The sequence below is a fragment of the Bison bison genome, unplaced genomic scaffold (assembly GCF_000754665.1).
Source record: "Bison bison bison isolate TAMUID 2011002044 unplaced genomic scaffold, Bison_UMD1.0 scf7180017864356, whole genome shotgun sequence".
Classification (NCBI taxonomy): Eukaryota; Metazoa; Chordata; class Mammalia; order Artiodactyla; family Bovidae; genus Bison; species Bison bison.
Genome location: NW_011494928.1, coordinates 232801 through 242960, shown reverse-complemented (window position 1 = coordinate 242960; position 10160 = coordinate 232801).

Genomic DNA, 10160 nt, shown 5'->3' with positions numbered 1-10160 from the left:
GTGGCGGATTCATTTTGATATTTGGCAAAACTAATACAATTATGTAAAGTTTAAAAATAAAGTAAAATTAGAGAAAAAAAAAAAAAAGAATCCCTAAAATAAATGGAATAGTTATTAAAACTTTGAAAAAAAAAAAAAATAGAATAGTCCCTTCATCTTCCCGTATCATTCAATCAAAGCTTAGGCTTAAATCACTCAGTTGGTCCTGCTAAACTTTGAAAGGAGATTTACTACCTCTTAAAAACATTCTACTAGAAAAACATTCTTTCTGAATATTAACCCAGAACTTGAAGAGATGTCCAAAGGTTAGTCTCCCTGCCTCTTGCCAGAATTGCTTTCAAGCCATGAGACAGCTGTGTACATGACAATTTAAAGATAACCTGAAATTTATACAAGGATGCCACTAGAATGTAAAGGAGACTATTATCACAGGAAAATTTAACTGTACCCCATAAACACTGAAACAAAGATCTCTGACAGTCTTCTAGGGAAAATAAAACTGAAATGTCTGTTTCTCTTATGGATATGTGTAAACAGCATATGTCAGACTTTAAAGGTGAGATATCAAAAAAAAAAAAAAATTCCCAATGCATAAAAAATTTACCAAGGGCCTGGTTTCATGAATATTATTAGAAAACTGGCAACTAAAACATAAAAAATTAGTACTAACCAGGTAGCATTTTTTAGCTAACTCAAAAATTCTAAAGATAAAACAGTTTAATATAATTCTTAATAAATCCATCCTGGCTCATTTGCTCTTTAGCACATCCCAACGTAGAAAATACTGTGTAACTGAAAACGAGGGCATTTTTTTTTTCTGCTTTGTTCAAGTGCACCCTAAGTGTTTAAAATGGTGACTAGAATATAATAGCTCACAATGTATTCTTTTTGAGTTACCAAATATTCTCATTATATGTATTTAAATTGTCTTTTATAAATCCTTAAAATAGTTTTAGATTTTCACTTTAAATATCCAGAGGTGATAACAAGACACCTCCCAAGCCCCACATAATATCCACAAATATTATCCACAGATATCCACAAATCCTATAGAACATTATGTAGGATGAAGAGTTTCAGAGCACTGAATTTAAACTCAAAACTTTGACTGCATTTGGGGTTGGTTGTTGGTACCTATTAGTTATAGATCTTCAATAATTCATAACGTCTCTCTAATCTTCAATATTCATATCTATACTATGACACACAAAAAAATTCTTATTAGGTTGGGAATCATTCTCGCTATTGGAATGAGATAGTACGGATTAAAGAAAGTAAAAATGTCTAGAATGATGCATTTGTAATAGATTAGAGTTGGAGAAATCAGTACAAATTTATGTTAGCTTAATAAAGATAAAGCTGGTTATATTTATAGACAAGTGGGTTTATAGAAGTTCCTATACAAACATAAATTTCTTTGCTCTGAGATGACCAAGAATCAATGATATCCAGTAGGAATAAGCACATCTACCACTCAGATCTTAATTTCTAATACCATTCTCCAATAAAAGGAACCAGAGCTCCTTGGAGAAATAACCAATTATAGGACTAGGGCAAGAAATGTATAATATGAGCCTAGATGATCTCGTAGTTGCCAGAAATTACTAAAAACAACCCCCAATGATGGATGGATGTAACAGGACATAGGAGCGAATTGAAAGAGTTTCCAATGGGCAAAGCTGGGATGATTTCACAATAAAACATAGTAATATTGAATTATTATTCCAATATTACCCTCATGTATTTTACTGGTATAAATAAATATTTGATGTAACTAAATATTTGATAAACAAATAATTTAAAGAGAATAGACCAATTTCCCATGGGAAAAATCACAAAAAATTTATGTAGATACTCTACCATTAAGCAGTGAAGTATTAACTGTGGGCTGTGCATAATGACATTTTTCCTGAAAGTACAATGTGAAAAGGGAAGAAAAAAGTAACTTTATAGTGGAGATACTTGGCAAATATCGGGGTGACCAAAGGCAACATCAGTAGTGATGTCATGGTGTAGAATATACTTTGATATGATGTGATAAAAATATCACTTTACTTTTGTGATTTTTCACTCCAAAATTTACAACTCCAGTCTAGTCATGAGAGAAAAAAAAAAAAAAATTCAGGCCATCAAGAAAATTCCAGTTTAGAAGCTTTCTATGAAATATCTAACCAGTACTCCCCAAAGCTGTCAAGACCATTGAAATAAGAATAGACATACAGATGGCTAAACAAACACATGAAAAGATGCTCAACATCACTCATTATCAGAGAAATGCAAATCAAAACCACTATGAGGTACCATTTCATGCCAGTGAGAATGGCTGCAATCCAAAAGTCTACAAGCAATAAATGCTGGAGAGGGTGTGGAGAAAAGGGAACCCTCTTACACTGTTGGTGGGAACACAAACTAGTACAGCCACTATGGAGAACAGTGTGGAGATTCCTTAAAAAACTGGAAATAGAACTGCCTTATGACCCAGCAATCCCACTGCTGGGCATACACACTGAGGAAACCAGAAGGGAAAGAGACACGTGTACCCCAATGTTCATGGCAGCACTGTTTATAATAGCCAGGACATGGAAGCAACCTAGATGTCCATCAGCAGATGAATGGATAAGAAAGCTGTGGTACATATACACAATGGAGTATTACTCAGCCATTAAAAAGAATACATTTGAATCAGTTCTAATGAGGTGGATGAAACTGGAGCCTATTATACAGAGTGAAGTAAGCCAGAAAGAAAAACACCAATACGGTATACTAACACACATATATATGGAATTTAGAAAGATGGTAACAATAACCCTGTATCAGATCAGATCAGTCGCTCAGTCGTGTCTGACTCTTTGCAACCCCATGAATCACAGCACACCAGGCCTCCCTGTCCATCACCAATTCCTGGAGTTCAATCAGACTCACATCCATTGAGTCAGTGATGCCATCTCATGAGATGCCAGCCATCTCATCCTCTGTTGTCCCCTTCTCCTCTTGCCCCAATCCCTCCCAGCATCAGAGTCTTTTCCAATGAGTCAGTATACAAGACAGCAAAAGAGACACTGATGTATAGAACAGTCTTTTGGACTCTGTGGGAGAGGGCAAGGGTGGGATGACTTGGGAGAATGGCATTGAAACATGTATAATATCATATATGAAACGAGTCGCCAGTCCAGGTTCAATGCCCGTTACTGGATGCTTGGGGCTGGTGCACTGGGACGACCCAGAGGGATGGTATGGGGAGGAAAGAGGGAGGAGGTTTCAGGATGGGGAACACATGTATACCTGTGGCGGATTCATTTTGATATATGGCAAAACCAATACAATATTGTAAAGTTAAAAATAAAATTAAAAAAAAAAAGAAAAGTCTGAAAAACTGATTTTAAGAGGTGTCTAAGGAGATAATCACAGGCTTTCCCAATGTATTAGTGGGTAAAGAATCTACCTGCAATGCAGGAAATACAAGTTCAGTGCCTGAGTTGGGATGATTCCCTGGAGGAGGAAATGGCAACCTACTCCAGTATTCTTGCCTGAAAAATTCCATGGACAGAGGAGCCTGGGGGATTACAGTCCAAAAGATCACAGAGTTTGACATGACTGAGTGACTAAAGCACACAAGGAGATATTGCAGCTAAATGTAATAGGGTATCCTGAATGCAATCCTAGAGAAGAAAACTGACATTAAGTAAAAACTAAGGAAATCTAAATAAAAAAGAATAACGTATCAGTAATGTTTCATCATAATAACAAATTAATAATACTAATATAAGGTGATTCTGCAGGTTTTCTCTAAATCTAAAACTCTTCTCAAATAAAACGTTTATTTAAGAAATACCTACCAAGTAAAATCGTCATGGTTCTTATAAATTCAAATAAGGTCAATATGGTAAATATATAAGGTTAAGTGCAAATTGGCACTATTTTTCAATTGCCATACAGGGAGAATTAATGTAGGAGATACTTTAAGAAAATTGGAATTAAACTGCTAAATTCCACTATATCAGAAACTTCTCTCCCTCTTGGACTCATATAAAGATACTTGGTGGTCACATTACAGATAGTGTCAAGTCCTCATTCTGTTTAATCTATACTTTGCTTGGAATAGACTCATATATGTTACAATAACAAATGTTTTTCAAATCTCAGAGACTTCAGTTGGTAATAACTCCTTTCTTTCAGTTGGAAATAGCACTCATTTTAATTAATTTATTCCACATAATCTTTATTCAGAAATATGAGCTGATAGATCCTCCACCAACTGGTATCTCACCATTTTTATAATCTAGAACAGCGATAATGAAGCAACAGTTAGAACAGGACATGGAACAACAGACTGGTTCCAAATAGGAAAAGGAGTATGTCAAGGCTGTATATTGTCACCCTGCTTATTTAACATATACACAGAGTACATTATGAGAAACTCTGGGCTGAAAGAAGCACAAGCTGGAATCAAGATTGCTGGGAGAAATATCAAGAACCTCAGATACGCAGATGACACCACCATTATGGCAGAAAGTGAAGAGGAACTCAAAAGCCTCTTGAGGAAAGTGAAAGAGGAGAGTGAAAACGTTGGCTTAAAGCTCAACATTCAGAAAACTAAGATCATCGCATCTGGTCCCATCACTTCATGGGAAATAGATGGGGAAACAGTGGAAACAGTATCAGACTTTATACTTTGGGGCTCCAAAATCACTGCAGATGATGACTGCAGCCATAAAATTAAGAGACGCTTACTCCTTGGAAGGAAAGTTATAACCGACCTAAATAGCATATTCAAAAGCAGAGACATTACTTTGCCAACAAAGGTCTGTCTAGTCAAGGCTATAGTTTTCCCAGTGGTCATGTACGGATGTGATAGTCGGACTGTGAAGAAGGCTGAGCGCCGAAGAATTGATGCTTTTGAACTGTGGTGTTGGAGAAGACTCTTGAGAGTCCCTTGAACTGCAAGAAGATCCAACCAGTCCATCCTAAAGGAGATCAACCCTGGGATTTCTTTGGAAGGAATGATGCTAAAGCTGAAACTCCAGTACTTTGGCCACCTCATGCGAAGAGTTGACTCATTGGAAAAGACTCTGATGCTGGGAGGGATTGTGGGCAGGAGGAGAAGGGGACGACAGAGGATGAGATGGCTGGATGGCATCACTCACTCAATGGACATGAGTTTGAGTGAACTCCAGGAATTGATGATAGACAGGGAGGCCTGTCGTGCTGTGATTCATGGGGTCGCAAAGAGTCAGACACAACTGAGTGACTGAACTGAACTGAACTGACAGTGATAATGGGAAATAGCATAATGATGCATTAGTTCAACTCCATTTCATTGGCCAAAGTAAGCCATCTAACCACATCTTCAAGGAGGTGGAAAAAGACATCCTAACACAGAACTGTAAGGAGTAAAGTCATAAATAACAGTTAACAGAAAGAATGACTATGATATTCTTTGATAAAAATCCATCATGTTATTTATTCATCCACTCATTCAGCCAATAATAAAGAATTAACTACATTTACCCTTAATGAAATTGATGTTTGTATATCAGAAATTCATTCTCTTACATCTTTATAAGTTTTAGACTTCTCTCACTGAACAAGTGATACTCAAAACCCAAATTTTCATGATTCAAGCTTATACTCAACACAGAGACTTCAGATTTTCTAATCTTTAGGTTATCTACCAGAATAGCTCTGGGTAAAAAGAACACACTCTTTTTTATTAATCATCATCTTCTTTCAGTAACCAGGTTTCATTCTGGTTTCTTTTATAAGTATAAAATAAAGTGGGGAAGAGGAGGGAAATTGCAGTAGCAATCAGCCCACAAGATTCAATTTTCAAGGAAATTTCAAGATAAAAAGCATAGTGTGTGCATGTGTGCTCAGTGGCTCAGTCGTGTCCAACTCTTTGTGACTTCATGGACAGTAGCCCACCAGGCTCCTCTGTCCATGGGTTTGTCCAGGCAAGAACACTAGAGCGAGTTGCCATTTCCTCCTCCAGGGGATCTTTCTCACCCAAGGATAGAACCCACACCTCCTGCAACTCCTGCATTGGCAGGCAGATTCTTAGACTTTGGTTCAAATCCCAGCTCTTCCATTTTTCTTCCTTTCTTTCTTCTTTGGACATGTCCGTGCACATACACACAAACGTGAGTAAACAAGCCTGAGTAAATTAGATACGCTTGCCGTTAGGCCACTTGCAAAGACAAATAGAAAATGAATATAAAATGTCACCTCTGCCCACCAATAAGTCTCGTAGTATATTGGCATATCTCTGATTTGTGTCTGTTGACGTGCTTTTGATAAATATTTTGGAGAAAAGTGGTACATACTTGTCCCTAAGTGGAAAGCTATCTCAGTTCCCTCTACAATTTCTCCTCTGATCTGCAAATCATCAGTGCTCTCAAACTACATAAATCTGTTTAAGGAGCAATTATCACTTCTGTGGATGGTATGATATGATAGTTTCCAGGAGCTTTCCTGAGATTATTGGCATTGCCCACTGTATCACCTAAAGCTACACTATCACAGATAAATCTCACTGATAGAAAAGGGGACCCTTTAAAAGCCTAGGATAAAAGTGTGAAATCTTAGGAGTCCCTTAGACTTACATTAATTAGAACTATGGAAAGTACCTCCAAACAGTACAAAGAGACCGTGACCTAGGAGTAACAGGTAAAAGTAAAGTGACCTAGAAGACACAAAATTGGAGAAGCAGGAACTGGGAAAGTTCACATGTGTATGAAAAAAAAGTCCAGCTGAGTCTATTACTTTGCCTAAGGCTAAACTTGAACAAAAGAAACAGTGATATAAACATTAGAATAAAAGTTTCCTGCTGTTCTGCATTCTATTAATTGACAGACCAATCTTTTCAGTTTAATATTTTAAAACAGTTTAATAAACCCTAAACGTGCAGCATTAATAAATACATTAACCAGGAAGAGAAGGTCCTGGGGAGAGTAAAATTCCTTGAAGTCATTTTCATACCATTATTTTTAAGAACGCTCTAGGGTTTAATATGAGATTAGCATCAAAATCAAGACAAGCCATTATAATTTTTTAAAACATCCTTCAGATATGCTTTCCTTGGTAGATTCCTTTGGCTCCCCGCTGCCATTCTGTTTGGTGCTAGTGTTTGAAATCTGGGCTCCACTCTGCAGGCCATCTAGCAAGGGGAAATTAGCAAGCACATAGCTGGTGACAGGCTAGAAGAATCTATTCAGTCTTAACAAGGGAAACATCATGATTCCACTGACCAGATAAATAGGGCAGTGAGGAGATTGAAGCTACAATGAAAATATTTATTATTAAAACACATTTCAGGAGCTTTCTGTTCTTCAGGGGATTAATGATGAATGGAAGCACTTGTGATTAAAATATGAAGCCTGCTCCCTTTGTAAACAAAGCTGGTATGATGAAACTTACCAGGGAGAGTCTTGCTTCCATAAGTGTAAGATGTTTATCATTAATTTGCCCTGGAATGACCATCTGTTTTTCTTACAGGGAGCAAGGTCATTCATGAAAGCCAATGGTCATGTTCTTAGGACACATGAAAGCTAACCAAGCATTTTTGTTGGCTCAGGACAGTCCCAGCTAATTCTGCTGCCCTGATATCTTTATTAACAGCACCAGTTTTACCCTCAAAAAATTTATTATATGGTCACTCAACTAATAGGAAGCTTCTGTGACTGATTTGAGCTCAATATAAATTGAAATCAGCTTCACACCAGTAATGATCAATGAAGAATTTCATTGATTGTATCATTTGATTAGAAGGCTAAATTCATGAGGTCAAAATCATACATGTTAGCCATTTAAAAGCAGGGAAAAGTAAATCTATTCCAAGATCAAATAATTTTATTATTAGGCTAACTTTCAACTACATTTAGGGATGTTGAAAAAGAATATATGTTTGTGAATGTTGTTGCAGCTGTTTAGCTACTAAGTCATGTCCGACGCTTCATGACCCCATGGACTGCAGCCCACCAGGCCCCTCTGTTCATGGGATTTCCCAGGCAAAAGTACTGTAATGGGTTGTCATTTCCTTCTCCAGGGAATCTTCCTGACCCAGGTATTGAATCCTCCTCTCTTGCATTGTAGGCCAATTCTTTACCATTGAAGCCATCAGGAAAGCCCCATATCTGTGAATACAAACACTTTATCAGAAGACTTACCAGCCATGTGAATTGGGGCAAGTGACTTTACCTCAGTGAGTCGCCGTTTTCTCATATGTAGAACTGAGATAAGAAAAAGGTAGGTTATAATTTAAGTAAGAATCCAAGTCTTCCTATGGAGAGCCAATTAATAAAGATCACTGAATTTAGAATAAGAAGACAACAAATAATGATGCCATAACAGTTGTGGGACCTTAAGTAATTCATTTTAACCACTCTGTGCCTGAGTTTCCTTATCTGCAAACACAGGTGTTAAAACTATAAAGGTCTTTTTCGTTGCAAGGATAGAAAATATATAGATGGCAAAGTGGTCGGCAAATTGTATAACTGTATCATGTGTTATCTCAAAGGTGGAGAGATAACTAAAGCTTTGAGATGAGGATAATTCTATTCAAGCAAAGCAACATGTGTCTTTTAGAGGGAAAAATGGCCTTTACTTGGGACAGAGTTTTTCTTGGTTCTTAAAAGTATTGAATTGTTGGGCTTCCTTATTCATGAAGATGTGAGATGAATACTTTCTTACAGTTGGCAAGAAAAATGTGTAAACTTGTAGATCCATGCAATACTGGTGAGAGTGGAGGTGTTATTTTAGTTGCTAAATCATGTCCAACTCTTGCGACCCCATGGACTGTAGCCCACAAGGCTCCTCTGTCCATGGGATCTCCCAGGCAAGAATACTGGAATGGGCTGCTGTTTCCTTCTCCAGGGAATCTTCCCAACCCAGGGATTAAATCTGGGTCTCCTGCATTGCAGGTGAATTCTGTACTGACTGAGACACCAGAGAAACCCTTCCAATATTTGTGCTCATGGGTAAATGTACACTTTGATGAAGTAACTTAGGGATATTATCAGGATAATACTTCAGCATAGCTAGGAAAATACTTGTTTTTTATTTTTCAGAATGTGGACTTGTTTTCTTATGCCTGAAAATCATTATTTGTTTCTGGGATATGCATATGAATTTATGTCCAAACTTTTGTACATTAGCAATCAAGAGCCAAAAGTAGACTATAGAAGCAGGAAATGTATAAATCCCAAACTTACCTACTCATGCAGGAGAAGAAAAATAATGATAATAATAACAACAATAATATCAAATAACACAGTGCTCATTATACAATAGCATTTGCCAGACTATAGTGCTAAATACAACTTCAGCAATTTTCACACATTAATCTCAATTCTTGCAATAACTTTGTGGAATAGGTGTGATTATTATCCCCAATTTACAGATGAGAAAACTGAGAGTTTAACTAAGGTCTCCATTATTAAATACCTAGTACATAAATCATACAGTTGGGATGCAAACCTAGGTGATTTGACCTCACAGTCCTTTAACCTTATCCAATAACCATGGAGATGAGCTTTAGTGTTGTAATATTTATACTCTAAGGTCTTATATTTGGTGTTATTTAAAATAATAAATTCAAGGTTGATAGAAAGTTTATCAGACTACTGTTTCTGGCACTTGTGAAACCAGATTCCATACTTGTGAGGGGAAATACTTGCTTCTAATGATTCCCATTTTGTTTTGTTTTTTGCATTTCTTTTTCTTGGGGATGGTCTTGATCGCTGTCTCCTGTAAAATCTCATGAAACTCCGTCCATAGTGCATCAGGCACTCTGTCTATAAGATCTAGTCCCTTAAATCTATGTCTCACGTCCTCTGTATAATCATAACGTATTTGATTTAGGTCATACCTGAATGGTCTAGTGGTTTCCCCCACTTTCAAGGAAAGATAAGAAAGCCTTCCTCAGAGATCAATGCAAAGAAATAGAGGAAAACAATAGAACAGGAAAGACTAGAGATCTTTTCAAGAAAATTAGAGATACCAAGGGAACATTTCATGCAAAGATGGACTCAATAAAGGACAGAAATGGTATGGACCTAACAGAAGCAGATGATACTAAGAAGAGGTAGCAAGAATACACAGAAGAACTGTACAAAAAAGATCTTCACAACCCAGATAATCATAATGGTGTGATCACTCACCTAGAG